Here is an 8016-nt window from a genome sequence, read left to right on the forward strand (position 1 = left end):
GATTTGGGTGGAAAATTTGGGAAAAATGGGAAGAAGTTCTTCAACTAAGATTTTGGGTTTTGATTGAGATTTTGATATCGGATTTGGATAATTTTGGTACGAGTGAACTCATGAGTGAATGGGTATTCATATTCTGTGATTTTCACCCGATTCCGAGATGTGGGCCCGGGGAGGCTTTTTAGGGCGATTTTCAAAATTCTTGTTAAAGTCTTGATTTTATTAATTAAACTAGTCTATTATAGTTGTATTTATGGTATGAAATTAGTTTTGGCTAGATTTAGGCCATTCGGAGTCGGATAATCGAGGAAAGGGCATTCTTAGTGATTGATTGAGCTTGGTTCGAGGTAAGTGTCTTGCCTAACCTTGTGTGGGGGAAATCCCCTTAGGATTTTGTACTGTTGTGATATCTGAGCGTCGTGTACGTGAGGTGACGAGTACGTACACGAGCTATTTGTTGTAAAACCGAATTTATTTTACTGAGTAGTAACCTGTTTTCCCTTTAATTTGAGTTATACCGTTTAAATGAGTACTAGTCTGTTTTCATTCTCAATTGAGCTATTCCAATATGTGTAGTTATCATGTTTAGTCTAATATCGCATGTCTACGTGCATTAACTACTTATTTGAACTCTGTGAAGCATGCCTAGTTGACTTCTTGCTTTTCCTTGTTCTTTATCAGTATAACTATAGAAATCTTGTTGTTAACTGTCGTATTTATCGGTTTGAGCTGTGTGTTTTCTTTTGAGACTACGAGGCGGTACCTCGGGAGTTCTTCCTGCATATTTACTTTTGAGAGTACGAGGCGGTTCCTCGGGAGTTCTCCCTGCATATTTATTTTTGAGACTACGAGGCGGTTCCTCGGGAGTTCTCCCTGCATATTTGCTTTTGAGACTACGAGGCGGTACCTCGGGAGTTCTACCTGCACATATACTTTTGAGACTACGAGGCGGTACCTCGGGAGATCTCTTTGCTTCTTTATTTCGGGACTATGAGTCGGTATTTTGGGAGATCTCGTGCTGTTTACCCCTATGTTATGCTGCTATTTTTGTTGTGTTTTCCTTTTGTTAAATTCCAGTCTCTTAAAATACTGTTATATTTCCCTGCTTTATTTATTATATACTAGTGGGCTGACCTGACCTCGTCACTACTCGACCGAGGTTAGGCTTGGCACTTACTGGGTACCGTTGTGGTGTACTCATGCTACTCTTCTGCACATGTTGTTGTATGCAGATCCAGGTACTTCTTATCAGCCCCGCTATTAGCTAAGTGCTTGCTGCTGTACGAAGACTTCAAGGTACATCTGTCGCGTCCGCAGACCTAGGAGCCCCCCTCTATTCTCCCCTATGTCAAACACTTCTTGTATTCCTTTTATTAGACTTTGGTGTATAGAGATGCTATTTTCCTTTTGTAGCTTGTGACTTATGATGTTTCGGGTTTTGGAAAGATTGTATATTTATAGAGTATTGGTTATTGTACATGCCAAGCGGCATTGTTACTAGTTATTCAATTATCCACTGCTGTTAGTTGCCAAGTTTTACTTTTGTTTTGTTATTTTCCGTAATTTGTTAGGCTTACCTAGTCGTAGAGACTAAGTGCCGTCACGACGTTATACAGAGGGAGTTTGGGTCGTGACAACGGTGTCGTTTGCCAGTTAGAAGGCTCGAGCCTGGGGAGGCTCGGTTGTTGGGTACAGATTTGGTACAGGATGCCTTGAATAAGGTTAAGATTATTCAGGATCGACTTTACACCGCTCAGTCTAGGCTGAAGAGTTATGCCAACCGTAGAGTTCATGATATTGCATTCATGGTCGGAGAGAGGGTGTTGCTCCGATTTTCACCCATGAAGGGTGTGATGAGGTTCGGAAAGAAGGGCAAGTTGAGCCCTAGGTATATCAGACCCTTCGAGATTCTTTGGGGAGTGGGAGAGGTGGCCTACAAGCTCGTATTGCCACCCAGTTTATCAGTAGTCCATCCGGTGTTTCATGTGTCCATACTCCGGATGTATCACGGTGATCCGTCCCATGTGCTAGATTTCCGCTCAGTCCAATTGGACAAGGATTTGACTTATGAGGAGGAGCTGGTGGCTATTCTAGCCCGGCAGGTCCGACAGTTGAGGTCTAAGAGTTATCCTTCAGTTCGAGTGCAGTGGAGAGGTCAGCTGATCGAGGCAACCACTTGGGACTCCGAGTCGGACATGCGGAGTAGATATCCACACCTTTTCACCAGTCCAGGTACTTTTCTATGTCCGTTCGAGGAAGAACGTTTATTTTAGAGGTGGAGAATGTGATGTCCCGATAGGTCATTTATAGTTTTAACCTTTATTTCTGTATTTTGAAACCTCGATTAGCTCCGTTTATCCTTCCTTGATTTGCGTGCGCAGTCCGTATCTTTTTTCGAAAGGTTTTTATGTGAAAATTTGACTAAAATGTGAAATCGTGCCTTAAAAACTTATTTGAGTTGACTTCGGTCAATGTTTTGAGTAAACAAGCCTGTATCAGTATTTTGACGATCCCAGTGGATCCATATCGTGATTTGGGACTTGGGCATAGGTCCGAAATCGAATTCGGAAGTCCCTAACTCGAATTATCACAATTTATTGAAAACTAGAAGCTTAAAAGTTTAAAGAATTAATAAGTTTGACCGTAGTTTGATTCTGTTGCTACCGGGTCCGAATTTTGGTTTCAGAACTTGGTATAGGTTCATTACTGTATTTATGACTTGTCTGCAAAATTTGGTACAAAACGGAGTTGATTTGACGTAATTCGGACGTACGCTTGAAAAATTAAAAGTTCTCAAGTTTCATTGAAAATTTCATTCATTTTGGTGTCTGATTCGTAGTTCTAGGTGTTATTTTGGTGTTTTGATTGCGCGAGTATTTTTGGACTTATGTGAATGTTTGGTTTGGAGCCCGAGTGGCTCGGGTGAGTTTCGGATGGGCAACGAATGTTTTTGAACTTAAGAAAATTTCTGGTTTTGGCTTGTGTTGTCAACTAAGATACTCCCGTGATCGCGAAGTGTAATATGGGATGGGGGAGTTTTTCTTCATCGCGAACGCGATGGAATGTAAGCTAACGCGAAGCCTTGCGGGTTGCCCTTCGCGAACGCGTGCAGGCTTTTGCGAACGCGTAAGGTTGAGGACCTGGGGAGGGGGGATCGGTGATTTGCTCTACGCGAACGCGAGCACTGGCTCGCGAACACGAAGGCCTGGGGGGAGCAACCTTCGCGAACGTGTGAGTGAACTCGCGAACACGTAGGCCATTTGGGCCGCTGTGTATCGCGAATGCGGCAGACCCTTCGCGAACGCGAAGAAGGCCTGACGCCCAGACCTTAAATATTTCCAAACACGGGATTTCACCCATTTTTCACTACCTTTTCATTATAGCTAGGCCTAAAGGAAATTTGGAAGAGAAAATTCATCATCCTTTTATAGGTTAGTATACTTTAACTTATTTTCTTCCATTTATATCATCACCCATTAATTTCTAGCCTTAATCTTTGTTCTTTCATGGTAGAAAATTAGGGATTTGGGAAGAATTGGATTTTTTTTTTTTTTTTTTTTTTGTAAATTTCGGATTTAGACCTCAAATTCGAGTCAGATTTCGAAACTAATTACATAATCGGGCTCGGGGTGAATGGGTAAATGGGTTTTGGTCCGAATCTCGAGTTTTGACCAAGCGGGTCCGAGGCTGACTTTTGTTGACTTTTGGGGAAAAGTGTAAATATCTTAATTTTATGTATTGTAATTTAATTCCCTAGCATTATTTGATGTTATTGAGTCGAATTTGGTTAGATTCGATTGGTTTGGAGGCGGATTTTAGAGGAAAGGCCCCGGTAGAGCTTTGATTTGCTTACGAAGAGAGGTAAGTGTTGGGTTTAACCTTGATTTGAGGGAATTAGGAACCCTTGAGTTATGTGCTATGTGAAATTCATGTGTAGCGGCGTATATGCGAGGTGACGAGTGTATATACGCTGCCAAAATACTCGTTTCCCTGCTTTCCGTATTTCATTAATTGTTGCATTCCATGTCTTAACTGTTACATGCTTTAAATGCTTCCCTCCCTTTATTGTTACTTGTCAATTATTATTCTAGTGTTAAAAATGATAGATTCTCCCATGCTCCCATGATTGACTATTACTTACCTTAATTGACGTACTTGCGCCTTTTAATTGTCATTTACTTGACTTGTCTTAATGCTTAATATTAATTATAGTAAATTTGCAATTTGACACGAGACTTCCTTCCTGGTTCTGCTCCATATTCGTTAATCGTAGAGATTCTTGTGATTTGAGTTGTTAAATTACTTGCACACATGGATTTATTTACATTGATATGGTGTGATCGAGTTGTGCGCCGCAACAAGTGAAATAAGGGTGGATTGATTTGGTGAAATAAGGGTGAATTTATATTGATATGGTGGGATCGGATTGCGTACCGCAACAGGTGAAATAAGGGTGGATTGATATGATGAAATAAAGGTGATTACGATATTGATTCTGACTATATGTTGGGATCGGATTGCGCGCCGCAACATATATTTACTTATTATTATTGATATACTAGATGAGTTAACGATTTTGATTCTAATGCAGCTTTACTTTACATTGCAACTAAGAAACAAGAACATTTCATGAGATGCACAGTTAAAATTCTTCTATGCGAAAAGAACAAAGACAAGATTAGACATAAAAACCCCACGATGGCAAATATGTACATCGGCTGATATCTCCAAATTGTGAAAAAGTCACCTTCGATCTTATGGTATCTTGAAAAATCACTCAACATGGGTGTGTTAGCCATGAACTTAATTAAAGAAAATATCGCCTTCAATCACCTCTTGTGCAATTGTATGTAGCCAAGGCAATATGTTTCACTCTATAAACTTCCAGAGTCCACTTTTTCCCCTTCTACGTTTATACCTGCTGAAATTAACTCCCTTCTCTTTCTGCTAATGCGGCTTGTGGGTAGGAAAGTGCTAACATTTTCTGTTTCACCATGTATAACTACAACTTATGCCTGCACCCTTGACTCGACATGTATGTATTGCAAACTGACATGATCTTTATGATATATCTCCTCTCTCTACAACTTTCAAACTCAAGAGTCAAGAAGAAACATAATGAAAATACTGGCTTCAATCAGAGCCCTGAACAAGTTCCACCAAGGTAATTATGAACCTGCCAATTTTGAAAGATTGAAACTTCAAGAGAAGGGGATTATGTAGGATATGTTATATTTACAGGAAACTTTTGTCCTAAAAAATGATTCAAAATTACTTAGCAGAAAGATATACTCTTTACATCAAAGCAATATACAAAAGTAGAATTTAGTATAAATTTCAAAACAATATAAAGTGACGAAACACTTATGGAATAAGAAAAATGTGACATTATAAACAGATTGCTTTACGCTGGAGCATCAATACCTTTTTATGTTAAGAAAGCTAAATATGTGAAGCAAGAAATTTTGATCCATTCTTATATATACCAAACATCATTAGGTAAACATAAAATTATCAAAAGGACTAAGCCTCACAAAGAGCCTTTTTGATCAAAGAAAGATATGTTTGCAGATATAAATATACATTCTTTTAGCACAAACAAAATACCACATTGCAATAGGTACTCTAATAGTTGGAGTAAAAGTGGACTATATATATATATATATATATATATATATATATATATATATATAGTACACATTCAGTATGTTTTCTCCTGTATACTGAGTTGATGCCGTATTATTGCTTTGAAAATTCATTTACTGACTGAGAAAAGAAAGATCCGTATGTTCCTTTGACATTATTAATCTTCTCTTTCCAAAATACTATTTTTCCTGTTCCATTCATTCATTTAATTTCTTTGTACTTGCTTACGTTTTTGGACCAAAAAGATAGTAATCATGCGAGAAGAAGGTAGATGAGAAGAGAATAAGATAGTTGAAGAAGGATTGAAGAAGCTTGATACCCATACTCCACCTTATAATGGTAATGGATACTGAGTTTGGGTCGTTTTCTTCCTTTCTGTCTTTTTATTTTTCCAATGGCCCATTAGAGGCTTCTCTTCCTTTTCGTTTAATCTCCTTGGAATTTTTAAATATCTTAATTTATCAATTTTCTTGAAATAGTGATATGAATAAATTGGTTGAAAAAATAAAGAATAGAATTCAAGAAGCAAAAGAGCTTTATGTAATAGCTTGCAATTGATCTTTCACCTTCTTTCCAGGCTTCTAGCTCAGAATTGGATGACATTCGATTCAAAACTATAAATGCAGAACTGAACTTTAAAATCAAGGAGAAAGAAGAAAATGAGATAAAATAGTAAGACTCACCAATCAGAAGTGGTAGAACACCATAAATCTCTAAGCGAGGGTAGCGGCAAAGAACTGCAACAATAGCCCAGTCCCAGGAGCAACTATATTGCCATAGAGGGAAAAGCGTGTATTAAAGGATAAAAAAATGTGTATCTCCATAGCGTCCTACTCTAACTGGAGGGGGAAAAAGAAGCACAGAGATGCTAAAACCCAGGCAAAGTGGAAGACGATGAATGGAAAAGCTCTAGAAGATTTTAGAGCCACAAAGAAAGCAAAATAGAGGAGGGGTACGTGGCAATTCTGCTTAGGGTAAAAGACGGAACCCCGTAAAAGACACCGCATACTAACTAAAGTAAAGATTAGAAAAGTTCAATATGCCCTTAGTCGACCATCTTAGCTTTTCTATGTATACCTATCTTCGTAGCAAACAAAGATTCTAATCTTCAACTAAGATTGTTCGCTATTAACCACATGATCTAACTGAAAAAGAAATGGAGAAGCAACTCACTAAATATTTGTGAAGCATGTTCCCCGGAAAGGGACAATGTTGTGTTAAGTTCACCACCAACAGATGTCACACACATGCCTAAAATGCAACACAAACCAACATAACCGGAAGCACATATTAATATTCTATCTTCTGAGAATTAAGCTCTTGGGTTCCTATATCTTTTTTCATAATTGAAAGCCACTATATCAGTGTAATTCTTCCGTGGAACAATGATCAATGATCTAATTATATTAATAAACCGTGTACTTCTAAATGAGTTTGGAGAAATATTAAGAAAGTAGTAGGAGGGTCTTCATCTTCACTATAAAGATGATCCACCAGAATTTAGTAAAAAGGAACTTCTTTTTACAACAATCCAGTAAAAAGAAAATTGGAATAGAAATCCAATAAGCTTCTGGATGTTTTTTATCACTAAAGCAGAAGAAACAAAAAAAGGGAGCAATGCACAAGCATTCCCTGAACAGACGGCGAAAGGCAAAGAAAAAAGGTAATTTGCATTACTGTAAAATTCCATCTAAGCACAATCTACTCGTGTTAATTTATCCGTAAGAATTGATCTGAAATATAGAATCAATACTATTCCAAATTCCTCGAATTAGAGCACTATGCCAAATATATGATTATAATATTGAGAAATTTCAAGTAAAACAACCTCAAAGACATTCAAGAAGCAGGTATACTAAAATAAAGAATCCTCTAAAAAGAATATTACCTCTGTACATATCATAAAATATGTTCCTAGAGGTTGAACATTTAAAGAGCAGCAAATACATGGAAAAAGAGCACCATTGTTGTCGGCGAAGAACTCCAAGTTATGCTCTAAGCTCTTCTACTCACGCCTAACTCTCCAACAAAAAAGGTCAAATCAGACAGGAAAATAAATTCCTCATACAGATTAACCGGAAAAAAAAGAACAAGATTTGGACAAAAATTAAAAGAGGAGGTGACGTGAAAATTACAATACCCGATTGAGAAGATGAAGAGAACTGGAAAGGGCATTATCTGAGAAGTCTGGAGAACTTGAACAAACAAGGAAATAAAAGAAGGTGAAGCAATTGATCTTCCTACAGGTTTGAAAGAAAATCATACTTCCTCAGTTTTAATTCCGTTTTAATAATTTGTGGTCCCGAACAAGTAAAAAGTAAAGTATTTGTGTGGTTATAAAAGCTTCTCATTAGGATAGAATTGTAAGTTTAA

At 37.8% G+C, this 8016-nt stretch overlaps 1 long non-coding RNA gene across 2 annotated transcripts; it reads right to left on the bottom strand.

The window, feature by feature from the left end:
• Positions 1-4675: 4675 nt before the first annotated feature.
• On the bottom strand, positions 4676-7922 carry LOC107770506 (uncharacterized). Of its 2 annotated transcripts, XR_012694796.1 has the most exons (4): positions 7784-7922; positions 7532-7658; positions 6327-6409; positions 4676-5173 (listed from the first exon to the last, which is right to left on the bottom strand). It is a non-coding gene; the product is annotated as an uncharacterized LOC107770506 (long non-coding RNA). The 2 variants fall into 2 exon arrangements; XR_001644631.2 differs by lacking the exon at positions 6327-6409.
• Positions 7923-8016: the final 94 nt, after the last annotated feature.

This window comes from Nicotiana tabacum, chromosome 9 (assembly GCF_000715075.1).
Source record: "Nicotiana tabacum cultivar K326 chromosome 9, ASM71507v2, whole genome shotgun sequence".
NCBI classification, from domain to species: domain Eukaryota; kingdom Viridiplantae; phylum Streptophyta; class Magnoliopsida; order Solanales; family Solanaceae; genus Nicotiana; species Nicotiana tabacum.